The sequence below is a fragment of the Cynocephalus volans genome, chromosome X (genome assembly GCF_027409185.1).
Source record: "Cynocephalus volans isolate mCynVol1 chromosome X, mCynVol1.pri, whole genome shotgun sequence".
Lineage (NCBI taxonomy): Eukaryota > Metazoa > Chordata > Mammalia > Dermoptera > Cynocephalidae > Cynocephalus > Cynocephalus volans.
This window is the reverse complement of record NC_084478.1, coordinates 22,137,341-22,157,647: the sequence shown is the minus strand read 5'-3', so window position 1 is coordinate 22,157,647 and position 20,307 is coordinate 22,137,341. Positions and strand designations below refer to the sequence as shown.

Below are 20,307 nucleotides of genomic sequence, written 5' to 3'. Positions count from 1 at the left end.
TTTTTGAATAGGGTATTTTTCTTGATCTCTTTGTAAAACGAAAGCTTTACATTTTATTTATTTATTTTTGTTTGTTTTTTTGACATGAGGCATAAAAACCTTTGTAGATTCCCTATGTATAATGTCTTTATCAGCCTGGTCCAAAGTTAATAGGGGTCTCATAAAACATTTTGGGAGTGTTTTGACGTTATTTTTCTGTGGAAGAGGTTGTGCAAGATTGGTGGTTACATCTTTCTCAGTTACATGGAGAAGATAGGGATTCAGGCATCAGGACATGGAATTCATTTGTAAGAAGGTTCTTAGTACAGATGCATTTTATCTAATAAATACAGAATTACTGACATTTCCTAGTTTATCTGTTTTATGAGTGGTGTTTTTATTTTTATTGTTTTTTTTATATTACATGAAATTAAAATTTAGTGGCATAAACTTGATTGTAATATAATTGTGTCTCCAGAATCTATAGTGATGATCCCTTCTGTATGTCTGCTGGTGATGCTGGTGGTGCAGGTGGTGGTGTTCTTTTTTGATCAGTCTTGCCAGGGTTTATCTAACATATTTAACCTTAGGGAAAAATCCATTGAGTATTGTTGATTATTTAATATTTTTTAGTTTGATTAATTGATCATACTTTTAAGTTTTTATTTCAAGTTTTGGTTTATATTCCTCATTTATTTTCTAATTTTGTGTTTTATCAAGTCTTAAATTTTCAGTACATCCTCTTTTGCAATAATGGCATGAATTTTCCTTTATGCCCATGTGTTGATGCATCTACACAGTTTTTGATAACTTATTGAGCTATAATTGATTTAAAGTAAACTGTACAACTTTAAAAGAAACAGTACAAGTTCTAATATTTATATATTTAGGAAATCCCTACCACAAGCAAAATAATGTAAATGTCCATCCGTCCTCATCAAGTTTCTTTTTCGGCCATTGTATTTCTCCTTCCTGTTTCTACTTAAGCCCTTTCACCATTCACATGCTATTAGAAGTCTTCTTGCACAGAACTTCGTATTAACATATGCTTTGGGTATTTCTGCTTGTTTGTTTGTTTCGTATTGTCTTGGAAAAACATGAAAGAAAGAAATGACTGGATTACATGAGAGTTGTATATTTAATTTTTTCTAGAACATGTCAAAGTGTCTTGGGTTGTGAGTGTACTATTTTCCATCCTACCAGCAGTAAGAGTTGCGGTTGCTCTACCTCCTTGCCAGCAGTTGTTATAGTTAGTTCTTTTGATTGTAGCTTTCTTGTCGGTGTGCAGTTGTATCTCACCATGACTGTAAATTACCAGGTCGTATGTCTTTCTGTCTCAGGTACCCCCAGTAAATGAAGAAAATAGATTGTTGGCCTGAAACTAACCCTTTCCCATTACATTTTGCATGTATACTTATGTTTTATTGCATGCTGAATTTTCTGTATGAAATACTTTAAAGATAATTGTATGCTCTGGATCATTTTATTTTTATCCTGGGAGTATTTTGTTTTTGCTTTCAGAGGTGGGGTGGGGTAGTTCATCTCATCTCAATCAGTGATTGAGTCCTTTGGAAGCTGGATGTCATGATTTGGAAAGAGTTTTCATTTTTAGTTTATATCAACACGAAGTAAATATAGCCTATGACGGATGTTGTGTCAATCTTTGGATTGTTTTCCAGATCTTCTCTGCCATAGTGATCCCTGAACTCAATGTGCGTCCCCTGATTAGGTGAGGCTGCTGAAATCCCTGGTCAGGTGCTTAACTTTTCATCTAAAACTTCCTACATAGCATCCTGGCTTCTCAGTCACCTCCTTTGAATTAGTATAAGCCTTGAGGGAAAATGAATATCACTTTGGGTCTTACCATCTGGACTTCTCTTCCAACTGAGATCCAGTCTCCTCCAATGCTTGCTTCCTTGGGTTTATGGTGCTTTCATACAATGTGTTTAATATCTACCCATTCTCTTGGTTTTTCTTAGCAAGAAGGGTGGACGGAAATGTCTGGTTTGCCATTTAATGATAGCAGACAATACTACACATACTATTTTTTTGAAATATGTTTTTGGTTTTAGATGTTTCTCCTTCTATAGACAATTAATAATATTTGTATTAATAATATAAAAATATTTTATGGCAATAACCTACCCAAGCCGTGGAGCTTTTCTATCATAATTTGTTTAATGTACTCCAGTTAAATTTTTTCCTTTGATACTCTAACATATTTCCCTAGTTCCCATCATGTACCAGGTATGAATTATATGGTAGAAGTATAGTCTATTAAAATCTAAGAATTAAGAATGGAATATATTGTAGACAGTATGTGTTTTGGTGATTTGTTATTATGCAGGCATAGCAACCAGAATATTACTTATACCACTTTGTATTATGTTCAGTCATTGTGAAGGGGCTAGCATATGATTCCTTTACTTATCTTGGTTTATTTAAAGTTAGGATCATATCACTTTGTGTAAAAAGTTGTATAACCACAACAGTGCAATTACTTTTGGTAAAGGATTTAAAACCCATTAAGTTAAATACACAAATCTTAACCTTATACTTTGATGAATTTTCACATATTTTCCCTCTACGTTTCTACTTACATTTTTGTTTCAAGTGTTATTTGTCTTTTAATGAAATAATAGAAATAAAACACTCTTTAATATTTGTTCATTTTTTTTTTGGAAAAACATATTTTACATGAGAAGTGATTTATATGTAGTATATATAAAAATCAATTAAGTAACAGGAAATATATAAACATAAGTGGAAGTAACAAAATTTTAGGTGTATACATGGGCTTACTATTTAATCGTTTTGGTATTCAAGTAATTATGAAATGATAGTCTCTTTAATAAGTGGAATTAATAAAATGCACTAAGGATATACACAAAAATAATCATGAATTAGCAATTAGTGTATAAAATATGCTGAATACTTAGTGGAAATTAAATAACCAGATGCCCTATTTTTTTCTTGATACAAGATTATGGAAGATGTATAAAATGGTCTTGGATATTTAAAATTAATTTGGTATATTTAGCAAAGTTTTTTTTTTTTTTTTTTTTGTCGTTTTTTTGTGACCGGCACTCAGCCAGTGAGTGCACTGGTCATTCCTATATAGGATCCGAACCCGCGGCGGGAGCGTCGCCGCGCTCCCAGTGCAGCACTCTACCAAGTGCGCCACGGGCTCGGCCATATTTAGCAAAGTTTTAAATTTGCCTAGTCCTTTTTATGGTAATTGCCTTTTTACCACTGTGTCTGACAGACCTTGTTAAATGTGTGCATAAAAGTGTGGATACAAAAAGGCAAAACAAATATTTTTTAAATAACATATACTGTGTTAATACAATGAATACTATGTAACTTTTACAACCAGTTAGGTAGATCTAATATACTTGCAAAAGCAATCACAAGGAAATAAAAAGGGAAGCAAACTACTTTATTTCACTCATGTGCATGAGTGTATAAATGTATTACATATGTAAATATTTTTGTATGTATCTTGCTTAAAAATACACCCCACTGCTAATCATGGTTCCTTCTGTGAAGGAATATACAGTTACATTATTTTTAAAAAAAATTTACATTGAGTACATGACAGGTTGATAATTAGTAAGAGAAAAATCAAAGAAATATGATATAAAGGCACATCCCTAGTGATATTTTTGGAGGATCTACTGTTTTCTTTTTTTTCATTTTTTTTTCCTGGTAAGATAGTACAGAACAGGTAAGACACTAACATTTAAAGCCAGAAACAGTAAAGTGTTAAAAAAAAGAAATAAGAAAATACATAAAGAATTTATGTAGAAAAAGAATATAATTTAATAGTGAAACATTTAGAAGTAGCTGATCTCTAATTAGTCAGCAAGATCATTAACCTAGTGGCCAAAAGTAAAATTGTCACAATGAGTGCCCTTTTATTTGTTCCACTAGGATTAAATATTAAGTATGTTTTTGTGCAGTTTATCATACATTTAGAAGCATCTGTTCCCATGATAATAGAAAAAAATGGTAACAGGAATCTGGGTAGAATGACTTTTGAATTTTGGCTGATGAATACCTAGAAAAAAATGTTTAAATTAAGAACTTGTATGATTTTTGTGCCATTTCTTATGATGTGTGTTAAAAAATTTAAATAAGAATTGCTATTCCTAGAAAAAATATGTTAAGGTTTAACTCTGTGAATTTCAGCGTTTTTGCTAATTTCACTTCAAAATTCTACTGTATTACCTATAGATCGCTTTTTAATAGCCTGAAAACATAATCATTCAATCTGTGAGTAAAGGGGGTTTCATTTTGTTCTTTCCAATGTTTATGCATTTTGTTATTTTTCTTGCATTATTGTCCTGGCTATGTAACCTACCTAAAATTCTGTATGGAACTGGTTATAGTAGGCATTCTTATCTCTATAATCTCAGGGGGAAGGTTTTCAATATTTCACCACTAATTATGATATTTACTTAAGTTTGGTAATTTTTTTAAAAAATTATAACAGAATGGTAAATTTGTCATATGGTTTCCCTGTATCTATTATGATGGTGATATAACTCTCTCCTTTGCTTTATTAAAGTAGTTTCTTTCCAAAATGCTAATCCAGCAATAATTCGTGCTTGCATTCTACCCAGTTTATTCATGATCTTATATCATTGAAGCTTTTGTTTCTGTTTGTCAAACATAAGTCGTTTCTGGTTTATTTGGGGGGGGGGGGCGGGAGGAGATGGGGGGCGGGAGGAGATGTTGGTTGGGCAGTGTGCTTTCGTGAGGAATATAAATATTTGAATTTATTTTCTTATAATGTACTTGTCATTGTGACATAAAATTTATAAAGGTCACATGAAACATCTCGGCAGGGTTTCTACAGTTTTTATAATGTGGAAGAGTTTCTAAAAGATTGTTCTTATTTTATTTTCATCATATAGAAAATTTATGATTTCAGGCATAGAATTCATTTGTATTTCATTTGTAAAAGTATTTTTCAATATAGTGGCAATTTTTTTATGAGCTGCAGGGCAATTGAGATTTCCTAGTTTTGTGATTTGTCGAGCTCTGTTTTTCTTGGAACTTTCTCATTGTGTGTAATATCATATTTTTTAGTATAAATGTTCCTATATAATTATGTATATGCATCCAGGATGTTGTGTGAGGATTTCCTTTACATTGCTGATATAAATTATTCAGATTTTTTTCTTTGATCAGTCTTGCTAGGGACTTATCAATTTTTTTAATCCTTTATGAAAATAAAATTTTTTAGATGATTTGTTCTTTTTAATTTAAAATTAATATCTCTTTCTAATCTTATATTGTTCTACTTGCCTTTGCTTCTGTCTTAGGTTTCCCATCCGTCTGCTTACATTGCCCATCTGCTCTTGCTTGTTGTCCACTTTTTCCATTGGAACCCTTAACGTATTAGTTATAGTTATTTAAAATTTCCAGTCTGAGCATTCCAAAATATCTGCCATATCTGGATTTATTTTGATGCTTTTGATGCTGACTCTTCAAACTATTATTTTATTTTATTTCTGACCTTTTAACGTGCCTTGTAATGTTTAGTTGAAAGCCCAACATAAGGTATTGGGTATAAGGAACTGAGGTAAATAAGTCTTTAGTGTAAGGTGTTATGTTTTTATCTGGCTGAGTGTTAGACTGCATCTACTGTTAGTTGTAGCTGTAGGTGTCATAGGTCAAAAATTTTTCCAGGGTCCTTTTTTGGACTCCCTGTTGTCTTTTAGTTTCCCTAGAGACTTAGATAAGGTTTGAGATGTGCAGTTCTTTGCATTGTAATACCCTTGGTACTAGCTGCAGCGGTGGCCTTCTGCTCCTGGGCTTTTGCTTCAGCAAGCTGTGACTCTTTATTTTCCTCTCTTCAGTACTTGGGGCAGCGTTTCACACTGTAACATCATCAGTTGTGAAATGGATTAAGAAGAGTTAATTTCCAGTTTGTTCAGCTCTTTTCTTGTTGTGAGGATGAGAGTGACACCTTCCAAGCACCTTATATGTCTCCTAGGAACTAGAGGTTTTGTCTCATTTCTGCCAATTTTTAATATTAAATTACTGCTTTTTGTTCAATACCTTGAGATATATTATCAGATTACAAATATCCAGGATTTCCATTTTGCATTTATTGCTATAGATGTCCCTTTAGGGCATATACTGGTTCATCTTACACTTTATAACAGATTCATTGGAATATAATTGTATTTCAATAAAATCTTCAACTTCAAATAATACAAGCTTCATATGTGTGTATGCAAGCGTACTTCAAAAAGTTCGTGAAAAGTACAATGAAGAGATTACAGGAATGTTTTCATGAACTTTTTGAAGTACTCTCTCATGTATAAATAAGTATATAGATATGTACACACATACATATGTACATTTATTTGTGAAACCATCAATAAAAGCCAGGCCATGTGTGTATTCATCCCTCTACTTCAGTTTCATTGTGCAATTTTATATTTCCTGCTCCTCCTCCTGCCATAACCCTGTCCTTCTCATATAAGGTGTACCCTGTCTACAAGTGTTTGTGTGATGGATGTTTTTATTTTATTGTATAAACATGAAGACATGGTGTGGCTATTTTAGAAAATTTTAATGTTTTTGCATATTTTTGTGTATTTTATACTCTACATAGATTACTAGCAGTGTATGAGATTTACATTTGTTCTCTATTCTTGTTACCACTTGTTATGGTCATTATTTTAAAATGCAGATAGGTGTTCAGTGCTATATAGTGCCACCCTACTTAGTATCTTGGGTCTTCAATATCCTCCTTTGAGTTAGGACACTATGGGGAGGGAGGGGTATTAAATTTGGAAAATGTCACTGGGACTTTTCATCTTGTGATAATCCTAGATTCACTTGCAAATGTAGAACTGATACAGAGACATCCCAAGAATCCTTTATCCACTTCCAGCCAGTTTTATCATCTTGCAGTGCCATAGTGCAATATTCCGCCCAGGGTATTAACACTGATCCAGCCAGGTTGAAGTATGTTTGAGTCGTCTGAAGCATCTTCGTGTTGCACTTTACAAATCCACCCACATCCCACCACTCCAGCCCCCACCTCCCTGCCATCCCTGATTTCCAGCAACCAATAATCTGTTCATCATATATGTATGTGTGTGTGCATGTGTATACATGAATGATTCATTTCAGCAATGCTGTATAATAGAATAATACTGTATGTCAGCTTGGTATTTCTTTTAGTTCACTGCGTAATTTGCTGGAAATTTATGCAGGTTTTTGCATGTATCAGTAGATTGTTCCTTCTTCTTGCTAAATAGTACTTCCTGATATGGCTGTACCACATTTAGTTTAATAAACATTTACACTTCTATGGACTTCAGGTTGTTTCAGGTTTAGGCAATACAGATAAATCTACTATGTAATTAAGAAAAATAAATAAGGAATAGAAGAAAAAAAGAGATAAATAGAGAATAGAATAGTGATTACCAAAGCCCGGGAAAGTGAGTGGATGGGGGGCCCGGGGAAAGGTTGGTAGGCCAGTAGAAAGTTAGAAAGTTACAGTTACATAGAAGAATAAGTTCTGGTGCTCTAGGGTGACAATAGCTAATAATATTGTATTGTATATCTCAAGATAGCCAGAAAAGAGGATCTTGAATGTTATATGTACAAAGAAATGATAACTGTTTAGATGATAGATATGCTAATTATTCTGATTAGACATTATAGAATATATGCATGTATTGAAACAAAAAAATGTACCCCATAAATATATACAATGAAAACAATAAACTTAAAAAAATTCAAAATTTAAAAAATTTGCAATGAACATGTAAGTTTCCACGTGAACAAAAGTCTTCATTTCTCTTGGATAAATGCCCTAGACTGCAATTGCTGTATTGTATGATATTTGCAAGTTTAGTTTCTTTATTTTTAAAGAACCTAACTGTTTTCCATAATGAGACATTTTACATTCCCACAGCAATGTGTGAGTGATCTGGACTGCCTACAGCCTTCTCAGTCTTTGGTGAGGTCACTATTTGAAAAAAAAAATAGTAAATCTGATATACGTGTAATGATGGCTCACTGTGGTTTTCATTTGCATTTATCTGGTGGTTGTGATGTTGAGCATCCTTTCATTTTCTATTTCTTTTTACATTTTTTTTCTTACCACGTTATTGTATTGGTTATGAGATACAGAGCTGATTGTCACCACTTGTGCCCAAGGTGCGATGGCCAGTAGCATCCTTTCATTTTCATTTGCAATCTGTACAGCCTCTTTAGTGAAGTTTCTGTTTATGTCTTTTTCTCATTTTCAAATTGTTCCTTTTATACTGTCGAGCTTTGAGAGTTCTTTATATATTCTAGATAGAAGTCTGTTTTGGGCATATGGCATGAAAATATTTTCTTCCAGTCTGCAGTTTGTCTTTTCATGTTTTTAGCACAGGATAAAACTGTTTGAATAGCAAAAGTCTTCAGTTTTCTTGGAGCCTAATTTCTCAGTGTTTCCCTTATGGTTCATGCTTTTGGTATCAAGCCTAAGGATTCTTTCTTTTGCGTTATTCCAGAGATTTCCTTTTCTTATTTAATTACGTTTTACAGTTAAATCTATGATCCATTATGAGTGAATTTCTGTATGAGCTGTGAGGTTTAGATCAAGGTTCATGTATTTGCTTCTGGATATCTTTTTGTTCCAGAACTATTTGTTGAAAGATTATGCTTTCCTCTGTTGATTTCCCATTCCAGCTTGATTGGAAATCAGCTGGCCTTGCTGTGGGGACATTTTGGGTTGTCCTTCCATTCTGTTGATCTATATGTTTATCCATTCACCAGTACCTCACTTTGTTGATTGCTGTAGCTATACAATACATTTTGAAATTGAGTGCTGTGATTCCTATAACTTTATTTTTAATTTGAAATTTATCTATTCTCATTTCTTTGCATTTGCATTTTTATTGGAACTATCCTATCTGCATGTAAAAAGAAAAATCTTGTTATGGTTTTGTTAGGAATTTACTAAACCAATATATCAATTTGAGGGAATTGTAATGTTACTGTGTTCAGTCTTCTCATCAACAAACATGGTACGTCTCTGCATTTGTTTAGATCTACTTTGATTATTTTTTATCAGCATCATGAAGTTTTCAGCATATAAGGCCTACTCATGATTCATCTGATTTATACAAAAGTGCTTTATTTTTTCAGCAATCATAAATTTTATTGTATTTTTAAAAGCAGTGTATATTCATTGCTAGTATACATAAATAGAGTTGATTATGTAAGCTTGTCTTGTCCTGCGCCCTTGATGAATTGAGTCATTACTTCTATGAGGTTATTTTTAGGTTCCTTATGATTTTCTATATAAACATCATGCCCTCTGCAAATAGAGCCAATTTTATGTATGCCTATTACACCTTTTTTGTTCCTTTACCACCCTAACTTACCTTCCATCACTGTGTTGCATAAGAGTGAAGAGAGTACACGTTCCCTCCCTGTTTCCTAAGGGGAAAGCATTCAGTTTTTCACAATTAAGCATAATGTTAGCTATGGGTTTTTCTAGATGCTCTTTATAAAGTCTCAAAAGTTTTTCTCTGCTCCTGTTTTCATGAGGGCATTTAAAAAATTATAAACAGGTTTTGATTTTTTGTTAATTGTTTTTCTTCATCCATTGATACAATCATATTCACTTGGTTAGAGGGTGATGTTATCACACCAAGGTTAAGGGTTTGAATCCCCATGCTGGCCAGGCACAGAAAAATAAATAAATAAATTGTTAATACAAAAATTCGGTAAACAAAGAAAGAATTGGGCACATATTATATTCTGCTTTTCCACAAATAAAATATTAGATTTAGATTCCCTAATGAAATAATACATTTCCTTTAAATGGCTTACTGGTTTGCTGTGTTGCTTAGAACATGACATTGTAACGCCAAGGTCAAGGCTTTGGATCCCTGTAACAGCCAGTTGCCAAAAAAAAAAAAAAATATATATATATATGTATATCATATATATATATATATATATATATATATATATATATATATATATATATATATGATATACATGTGATTTTTATTTTTCTTTAGCCCGTTATTATGGTAGATTACATTCATTGGTTTTCAAATATGGACTCAACCTGGTGTCACTGGAATTAATGCTGCTTGGTCATAGTTTATAATATTTTTATATATGGCTGGATTCTTTTTGCTAATATTTCATTAAGGATTTTGTGTCTATATTCAAGGGATATTTTTTATTTTTCTCTAATGTTTCTCTCTGCTTTTATCAAAGTAAAGGTGGTTTCATTAAATGAATTGAGAAGTGTTTCATTTTTTCTTTATTCATTTTCTATTTCTGTTTTCTGTTTTAAATTTTGAAATGTTGCGTTTGCATCTATTTGAGTGGATATTCTGATTTTCCTTGATAATTCCTCTTTGACTCATGGGTTACGTATAAAGTATATTGTTCACATTGCAAAGTTTTGGAGTTTTTCCTTTATGTTTCGGTGGGTTCAGCTTGCTTAGATTGTGATGGGAGAACAAACTCTGTATGATTTCTGTTCTTTTAAATTTGTTGAGATTTGTTTTCTGTCCCAGGATATGTTCCTTCTTGGTGTATGTTTTGTAGAGATTTGAAAAATATGGAATTTTGCTGCTGTTGAGAGAAGTGTTCAATTATTATCAATTAGAACCTGTTGGTTGACAGTGTTGTGGAGATATTCTGTATTATTGCTGAATCTGCCCAGTTGTTCTATGAATTATTGTGAAAGGGGAGCAGTAATCTCTAGATTCTTCTATTTCTCCCATTAGGTCTATCAGTTTAGTTCACATACTTTGCGGATAGGTTATTTAGGGTGTATGCACTTAGGATGGCTGTGTCTAATTACTGAATTAAACTTTCAATCCTTATATAATGCTCTTTGTTTCTGAGAATTTTCTTTGCTCTGAATTCTGTTATCTGACATTAAGATAGCTATTTTCTGCTGGCTTTTGTTTATCATTGGCATGATACATATTTTCTCATCTTTTTACTTTCAGTCTGCCTCTATCATTGTATTTAAAGTGTTTTTTGTAGACATCCAATAGTGGAGGAATGTTGTTTTAATCTACTGTGCCAGTGTCTGTCTTGTAAATGTTATGTGTGCACCATTTACATTTATGTTATTATTAATGTGTTATTGCTCTAGTCTGCCATCTATTTATTTTTCTCTTCGTTGTCTCTTTTTTTTTTTTCACTGTTTTCCGTTTTCTGCCTTCCTTTAAGCTGTTTTAAAAGTCATTCTTAGTCAGTTCGGGCAGCCATAACCAAATACCGTAGACTAGGTGCCTTACGCAACAGAACTTTACTTCTCAGAGTTCTGGAGGCTGGGAAGCCAAGATCTAAGAGCCACCATGGCTGGATTCTGGTGAGGGCTCTCTTCCTGGCTTGCAGAGAACTGCCTTCTCACTGTTTCAGAAAGAGAAGGAAAGAGAGAGAGAGTACACACTTTCTGGTGCCACTTTTTATAAGCACAAATAATCCCATCATGAGGACCCCACCCTCATGCCCTTATCTAAACTTATCTGCCTGAGGCCCCATCTCCAAATACCATCACATTGGGGGTTAGGACTTCAGCATATTAATTTGGGGGACACACAAACATTCAATCCATAGTACTTATTAATCTCCATCAGGCCGCTTCTGACACCACTCCAGCAAGGAGAGAAGAGGAACTTTATGATTTCCCAGGGAGAATGGTAATCAAGGCTCCCCTTATCCTATCCAGGTACAGATGCATTAACTGAATGTTGTGTGGCATGCTCTTTATTTTTATCCTTCCAGGGTGAATGTCCCAGCTCTCTATTGAGACATCCATGACAACATTGGGGGCAGTTTGAGGTGACTGCTTACAGCCCAGAAAGTGTGAATTCTAGATTCTCAATTGGCCTTTGCTGGCATGCGTGAGGATAGTGTTTGGCTGTCGTTATGTGTCTGTTGTCTAAAAGTTTTCAGGCATGGGTGAGGATAGAGTTTGGCTGTAGTCATGTGGCTACTGTCTAAAAGTGTTCCGTAATGTCAGACTGTCCTTTTTCTTGCACTTTGTTTCAGAAAGCAAGCCTTGTTGTTTTTTTGTTTATTTTTTTTGTCACACATTCTGGCATTTCTGGGTTGCCGGAATCTTCAGCTACAGATCTGCGATGTATAAGGCAAAATTAAACCAAACCAAAACAAAATGAAGAAATAGAAACAAACAAACAGCAATAGGGAAAATACGGAAAAATATCGAAAAATACGGAAAATATCATCATGATGTTTAATGGGGTCATAAGCTCCCTAACAAATCTCACATCGTATCTCCACCTGTCCAAGCCTTCTCATGTTTGATTTATATATAACATCAACATTTTTAGTGTTACCTAGAGCGAAAAATAGGAAAGGTGTGTCTACTCCATTTTCTCACACACAGACATTCAAGAATATTCTTAGACAATGATCTTAATAAACAGTGGATTTCTTTCTGCCCGTCATTTCTTTAATTTCTTTCAAACTAATTATTTCGTTCATCCCATAAATATTCATTCAGTTCCCATCGTGTCTCTGGTGTGGATTATGTGCTGCATTTTTATTATTGAGAGAGCCCTGTGGGAAAGCAAACAATTAAATGTGGAATATATAATAGCAGATAAATTTTGTGGTAATTTTTTATGTAGTAATAGTAACTAGTATATTAATGTATATTTTTGTGTTACTTTTAGTGGTTTCTCATGGGATTGATGTTTGAATTCTTTACCTTTTATTTTCTACCTAGAGTTACATAGTATTGCTTCTTGTAGTATACAGTACTGTTGTGCTTTGGCAAAATTTGTTTTAAGTGTAAAATTATTTACATAAATATAATACACAAGTATTAGGTACAATGCAATATATAAAACGTAAGTAAAAGCAATGATGGTTTATGAATGTATGTAATACTATCTATATATGATTCATATGTGTGTATATATATAAATGTATATAGACTTCATATATAATAATTTCAGTAATCAAATAATTATGAACTGATAGAGTTCTTAAAAGTGGGATTAGTATTACCCTTCAAAGGATATACAAAAATAAATTTAAATGGGCAACTGCCTATTAGTTAGGCTCTATACTTAGTATAAATTACCTTAGTATAAATTAACCTTCAGTAATACATAATAATTCACCTTCCAGAACTATACGTGACACAGCAATAAAGTATGGGCCCCAAAATTCAAAACTATTTTTTGATACATTGTGCCGTGTCTATACTATGAGTACTATGAAGCTTTTAAAACCAAATAGGTGTATGTTAAGTACTTTCAAAAATACATTCTCAAGGTATGTTGCTAATATGGGAAGCAAATTGTAATTTACATAGAGATATGTGTACAATTAGTAAATATATTACTCATGTAAATATATGTATATGTTTACACCAGTTTAATATGCATACTTTATAGCTAATCATAATTACTTCCTAAAACAGTTATGTATCACAGGTTTTGAAACTTTTACACTGAACAGATGTCATACTTATATACCTAATAAACTATATATATAATAACATATATAAAAGCACCATGGTGATGACATTTCCTAATTTTTTAAAAACCTGAACTTTGCTTTGTTATGTTAATGTAGTACAGAATGAGATAGGAAGTTAGGCAAAAGTTAGAGGATTCAGAAAAGGAAAAAAAGGAGTTAGAAGGGAAAAATAATAAAAATAAGAACAAATTTAATTGAATTGTAAAGTTGAACTTCCAGTCAGTAAGATCATGAGACGAGGGGCCATTTGTGAAATGGTCACAAAGAATCATCTTTTTATTGTTCCACTAGAATTATACACTGTCAAATGTATAGTAAACTTTCTCATATTTCAGGGTCTCAGTTACCACGATAGCAGAAAAAATGACAACAATAATAAGGGTTAAAACCCTGTCAAGTTTTGTTCGGAAAAAGCAATAAAAATGTGACCTTGTAGTGTAGGGTTTTCTACCATTTCCTATGATGTGTAAAAACAGGTTAGTAACAATTGCTGCTCTTGGAAATATGAGCTAATATTTAACTTTATTTAATCAGACAGTCTTGCTAAATTTACCGATTGATTCCACTGTGTGACCTCAGGGAGAAGTTTCAATATTTCACGACTAAGTTTATTTGCTGCAGTTTTTGTGTTGTGTGTTTTCTGTGATTGGATGCTAAATTTGGCCATATTGTTTCTCTACTGTGATAGTGACAGTGACATAATGTTGCCCTTTGTGTGTTATAGTTGTCTGATACCAAAATTTTTATCTGATTTGAATGTATTCTTGGATATACCCATAATGATTATGGTACATGAATAGTGGAAGTACCCTTGGGTACTGTTTGTCAAACATAAGTTGTGTTTTGGGAGAGGAGTGATTGGGTGTTGGGAAGTGCTAGGGATTTGATGGATGCACACCATTGAATTTCATTTTTCTTATCATTTTGACGTAAAGTTGATATGGTTCTCACAATGCATTTGTGGGTAGCACTTTTACAGTTTCTTTTACGTGGAAAGCCTTGTGCAAATATGATGTTATTTCTTTTACTGTTATATGGATAAGATCATGACTTCAGACACCATGCTGTATGCATTACTGTTCAAGGTTTTGTATAGGCAGGTTTGTGTGTGTGTTTGTGTATGTATATGTATATGTATTTATATATATTTATTTATTTGGATGGGGATGAAGGAAAAGGATGGCTGGATCACATGGTGGGTGAACCTTTATGTTATATCAGAATATGTCAAAGACTTTTGCAAAGTGGTTGTACCACTTTATATCCTACCAACAGTCTCAATTTCTCTGTACTCTTATCAGCACTTGTAATGGCCATTGTTTTTTACTGTGTCTCATCTAATAAGTGTGTGGTGGTATCTCACCATTTATCTAAATTGCATAGGTGTAATCAAGTCATAGTTCTTTCTTTCCCATGCGTGTCCAGTAAATGGAAAAATTAATTAGCATGGGGAGAGACATTTAAGGGTGACTCTTTGGAGCCTGGTCCTCACCGGGTCTAGGTTCACTACAGAGTCTCTGCTGGTGTGGATGACGATGGTGTTTGTCTGGCATAGAGCACTTACTGTCTACAAGCTTTCTGTCTCTTTTATCTGTGACTTTCCTAGTCCTTGGTTTAGAGAGAACAGGCTTTAAAGGCTTTTATTAGCACGTTTCGGTGTTTTCGAGTTGTTGGATTTTTATGCTCCAGGTCTTGGATTTATGAGGCAAAAACAAGACAAAACAAAAGACTGTGGAAACACCACGTTGTTTCCTGAGTTTTGAGGATCCTAGTCAGTCTTCCCTATTTTTTCCACCTTTTTATGTTCACTGTATATAATATCCAGGGATTTAAGTTGGACTTAGGGGAAGAAATAGGGAAAATATTCCATCTTTCTGAAAGCAGACATCAACATCTTTTTTTCTTTTTACCAAATGATCTTTATGAAGAAGCAGTGGATCTTTTTAATTTTTCATTTTTTTTTGGCAGTGATTTGCTTAATTTCTTTCATTGTAGTTAATTTATTCCTCCCATAAGTATTTCTTCAATTTCAAATGTGAGCCAAGTTCAGATGATATGGTATAGTTACACTGTTGAGCTAGAAAGCCTAATGAAAAAACAGACAACTGTATATAGATTATATTATAGAAAATAAATTTTGTGATAATTTGTTATCCTGTGATAGTAACTAGAATACTATGTATACATTTTTGTGGTGTGTTTAGTGATTCCTCAGGGACTGAATGATATTAAATTCTTTACTTTCCTCATCGTCATAGAATTAGGTGGTGTCACGTCCTGAGTATGTACCCTTACTACACTACAATTCTATTTATTTCCACTTTCCTTTGAGTTCTTGCTTTATAGTTTAGATCAGTAGCAACGTTTATCATTTTTGTTTTAAAGAGGCAAATATCTCTTAAATAAATTTTAAAAAGATGTCTTTTATATTTATCCACTTATTTTCCCCATCCAGTGTTCTTCTCGCCTTCTTGTAGTCCTGTAGTTTTTGGTTTCCATCAGGTGTCATTTCCTTTCAGCCTGAAGAACTTTCTTGCTACTTGTTGAATTCTGTCACCCAAAAGTGTCCTACACCTCCCATTACCTCAGAATGTGACCTTATTTGGAAATAGGGTCTTTGCAAGATGTGGTTAAGATAAGGTTGTTAGGATGAGCCCTAATCCGATTTGAATGGTGTCTTTGCAAAAAGGGAAAATTTGGACACAGATGCAGATATGCAGAGAGGAAAGTCTATGTGAAGATACATGCAGGGGGATAACATGTGAAGATGGAGGATTGGGGTGATTCAGCTGCAAGCCAAAGAATGTCAAAGATCGCTGGCAAACACCATGAAACTCAAAAGAAGCAAGGAAGGAGTCTGCTGCAGGTTTCAAACAGAGAGTGGCCTTGCAGACACCATGATTTCACACTTCCAGCCACCAGAAGTATGAGACAAAAAATTCCTGTTTTTTTTTTTTTTTTAAATGCCATCTAATTGTAAGCCTCCTAGTTAGTGGGACTTTATCATGGCAGCCCTAAGAAACTAATACATTCCTGTAGCATTGCTTAAGGTTTGACTAGCAACAAATTTTCTCAGTTTTGCTTATCTGCATGTGACTTACTTCACTTGTAGTTTGGAAGGACAATTTTGTTGGATATAGAATTCTGGTTTTAAAATTCTGTGTCATCTTTCAGCATATGAAAAATAGTGTTTTATTTTCCAAATCTCCGTGGATTGTGTGGACAACGCAGGCAACATTTAAGTCATCATTTTCAGGTAGGTAGTGTATCTATTAAAGGTTTTGGTGATATACGTTTGTTCAATTTATTAAAATACTTTATTTTTTATAGGGGTGCCAAGTATATAGTTTGCTAATGAACTATTTCAAATCTTCGCTAGCTATGTTGTAAACAAATATGATTCCATTTGTGTAAAAAAAGTTAATTTTTGATCAACAATAGAAAAAGAAAGAAAAACAGAGATAAGCTGCATGAAAACTACCATAACCAAAAGAGGACCAATAGTTTTCTTATTAAAATACATACATGTATCTGTACTGTTCATATACAAATTAAAATATTTTCATCACAAATATAAAATAGCCGAACTTTTTTATTATTATTTCCCATCCTGTGGTAATGTTTATATGAATGTAATAATGTATAACAGCCAATATCTTCTGATAAAGAATAATGAAAAGACACTGTATTAACTATATCAAAACATTTATACCTATCATAATTTTAATAAATACAATGTATTGTAAAAGCAAAGTAATTTATATAAAACAGCATATAGTATGTATGAAAATCTGTTTGGTACAAGGAAGTATATAAAACAAAAAAAAAGTCAGGTGTAGATATTTGTAAATATGTATGTTTTTACCTGTAATGTATAATAATATTGTTTCATAACTTAAATTATGAAACAATAGAAAATGGGATCAATAGTGTGTATCCAATAGTAGATGAATAACAAATATATATGGACAATTTCTACCTTAAGTATGCTTAATACCTTGTGTAAGTTATTTAAGTAACAATATATTCTTTTAAAATCTTGATACCAGCTGATCAAAAGAGGATATAATGGTAATGGGCTTTTGGAGTGTAATTTGTCATGTTCTTTAAAAGTTTATGAATTTACATGCCGTTTGACACAGTAATTCACCTTCTAGCACTGTATCTGACAAAGCTACTCACTCATGTGCATTAGAATATGGGCACAAAAAAGTCAAAACAGGTATTTTTCGATAAATTATGCTGTGTCCATACCAAGAATACTATGAAGCTTCTACAACAAATCAAGTAGATATAAAATACTTAATAGAGGACATCAAAATTCCAATGACATTTTACTCTGAAATGGAAAAAAAAAAAAAAAAAAACTATCCTTACATTTATATGGAATAACAAGGGACCATGCATAGCCAAAGCCATTCTGAGCAAAAAAATTAAAGCTGGAGGCATAACACTACCTGGCTTTAAACTATACTACAAAGCTATAATAACCCAAACAGCATGGTACTGGCATGAAAACAGACACACGGATCAATGGAATAGAATAGAGAATCCAGAAATCAACCCATACACCTACAGCCATCTGATCTTTGACAAAGGCACCAAGTCTATACACTGGCGAAGAGACTGCCTCTTCAGCAAATGGTGCTTGGGTAACTGGATATCCGTATGCAGGAGAATGAAACTAGACCCATACATCATACCATATAGAAAAATCAACTCAAAATGGATTAAAGAATTAAATATACACCCTGAAACAATAAAACTTCTTAAAGAAAACAGAGGGGAAACACTCCAGGAAGCAGGACAAGGTACAGACTTCATGAATATAACCCCAAAAGGATGGGTGACCAAAGGAAAAATAAACAAATGAGATTATATCAAACTAAAAAGCTTCTGCTCTGTAAAATAAACAATTAACAGTGTGAAAAGCCAAACAACAGAGTGGGAGAAAATATTTGCAAAATATACATCTGACAGAGGATTAATATTCAGAATATACAAGGACCTCAAACAACGTTACAGCAAAAAAACAAGTAACCCAATTAGAAAATGGGCAAAGGAGCTAAATAGGCCTTTCTCATAGGAAGATATATGAGTGGCCAATAGACACATGAAAAGATGCTCAACATCACGCAGCATTTGGGAAATGCAAATCAAAACCTCACTGAGATACCATCTCACCCCATTAGGATGGCTAATATCCAAAAGACTGTGAATGATAAATGCTGGCAAGGTGACGGAGAAAAAGGGACTCTCATACATTCTTGTTGGGAATGCAAAATGGTGCAGCCTCTACAGAAAATGGTATGGAGGTTCCTCAATCAATTGCAGATAGATCTACCATATGACCCAGCTGTCCCACTGCTGAGAATATTCCCAGAGGAATGGAAATCATCATGTCGAAGGCATCCCTGTACTCCAGTGTTCATTGTAGCACTATTTACAATAGCCAAGAGTTGGAACCAGCTCAAATGTCCATCATCAGATGATGGATATGGAAAAAGTGGTATATCTACACAATGGAATGCTACTCTGCTGTAAAAATAGAGTGAAAGACTGCCATTCTCAACAGCATGGATGGAATTAGAGAAAATTATATAAAGTGAAACAAGTCAGGCACAGAAAAAGAAATACCACATGTTCTCACTTATTTGTGGGAGCGAAAAATATATAAATAAATACACAATCTAATGGGGGTGTAGGGAAGAAGACACAAAAATCCCAATTCCTTGAAATTGTTAAGATAAGAGATTAGATATGAGGTTGATGGGAGGGAGCAGAAGTGGGAAGGAGAAGGGAGGATTCGGAAAAGGGACACAAAAAACAATCACATTGTGTATTGATAAAATAAAATGAAATTTTAAAAAATAAAGAAATAAAAATAAAAAATGAACAAAAAAAAATGTGGGAAGAATTGATTGCCCTAAAAAACCCAAATCTTCCATTAGTAAATATTGCTCACCATTCCAGTTATTCATATCTCCATGAATTCCTCTCAATAATTTCCTGTGGTTTGCTATGTGATGATCTTGCCCAGCTTTCATTAAAATTTTACTGAGGAGTTTGACAAACTTTAATGCAGTTGTAAATGGTATTTTTAAGAAAATTAATTTAATTTTTTGTTGCTGGTATTAGGAATTGCAGTTAAAATCTGTTTTTAACCAGGTAACCAGTAATGTTGCTATATATTCACTCATTAATTCTAATATGTAACATATAGATTGACGTTACTCTAGAAATATACACATTCAATATGTGAATAAGGGCAGTTTCATTTCTTCCTTTCCAATCCTTATGTATTTCTTTTTCTTTTTCTTGTATTATTGCCCTAAATAAATATTGAGTAGAACTGATGATAGTAGGAATCCTTTTCTCATTCCTGATCACAGAGAAGATGTGCCTATTTCATCACTGATTATGATACTTGCTGCAGCTTTATCGTTTTTTCCTCATCCTAAGTGGGAGATAAGTTGTGTCAATGTTTTGCATCTATTGTAATAATCATAACATTATTATATATCTCTTTGTTTTATGGAAGTCATTTGATTTCAAAGTGTTAATCCAACAAGAATCAATTCTGGGATAAAATCTAAGGTTTTCATGGTGTATCAGACTTGATATAACTTTGGATTCAGTTTGTTAAACTAACTTTTTTGTTTCATTTGGTCATGAAAGATATAACCCTATCATTTTCCTTTTATGTAGTCAGTTCAGTGTAAAGTTAAAAGATTTGGAGGCGATGCCTGCTGTTTCTATTCTCTGCAGTGTCTTGTGTAAGATGAGTGTCATGTATTTCTCAACTGCAGGGAA

The 20,307-nt window shown here is 33.2% G+C and overlaps 1 long non-coding RNA gene across 4 annotated transcripts in view; it reads left to right on the top strand.

The window, feature by feature from the left end:
• Positions 1–20,307, top strand: part of LOC134366828 (uncharacterized) — a 323,891-nt gene that overhangs the window by 33,295 nt on the left and 270,289 nt on the right. For all 4 annotated transcript variants that reach the window (XR_010022368.1, XR_010022367.1, XR_010022369.1 and 1 more), the window contains one exon: positions 16,669–16,750. This is a non-coding gene — a long non-coding RNA (uncharacterized LOC134366828). The remainder of the gene's footprint in view (positions 1–16,668; positions 16,751–20,307) is intronic.